Raw genomic sequence first — 562 nt, forward strand, 5'->3', positions numbered from 1 at the left:
ATATATATATATATATATATATATATATATATATACGTATCTTGTTGATGTACTGAAATTATGTTGGTTGACATGATTAGCTGACGAGTTTAAGGCGACCAAATGACACTTGGATGTGTAAGGGGACTTTTCAGCACTCTGCACTCATATGAAAGCCCTTGGAGCAGATCTCGTTCCTGAAAATTATAAATTTCCTATTTATTCTCATTAATCTTAGTGGTGCTGCAAAAAGATTACGTGCATAGCTCATCCGGTTTTGAATTGAGCCAAAAAAAAAAAAAATCAATTGCGTATCAAATAAAGGATTGTGATTTCATTTCAAAATAATACGATGTCATCAGCACCGACATGTATTTACCAAACACAAGCAGAACCTTCACCACCAGTATCACCAAACTGAGTAACTTCCAGACATCACATACACTCTACAGCTATCTATTTCTATAGTGCAAAAAGTATGTTATACATGCATACATACATACATACATACATACATGCATACATACATATGCATGTACATATATATATATATATATATATATATATATATATATATATATAT

The sequence above is a fragment of the Octopus bimaculoides genome, chromosome 10 (genome assembly GCF_001194135.2).
Source record: "Octopus bimaculoides isolate UCB-OBI-ISO-001 chromosome 10, ASM119413v2, whole genome shotgun sequence".
NCBI classification, from domain to species: domain Eukaryota; kingdom Metazoa; phylum Mollusca; class Cephalopoda; order Octopoda; family Octopodidae; genus Octopus; species Octopus bimaculoides.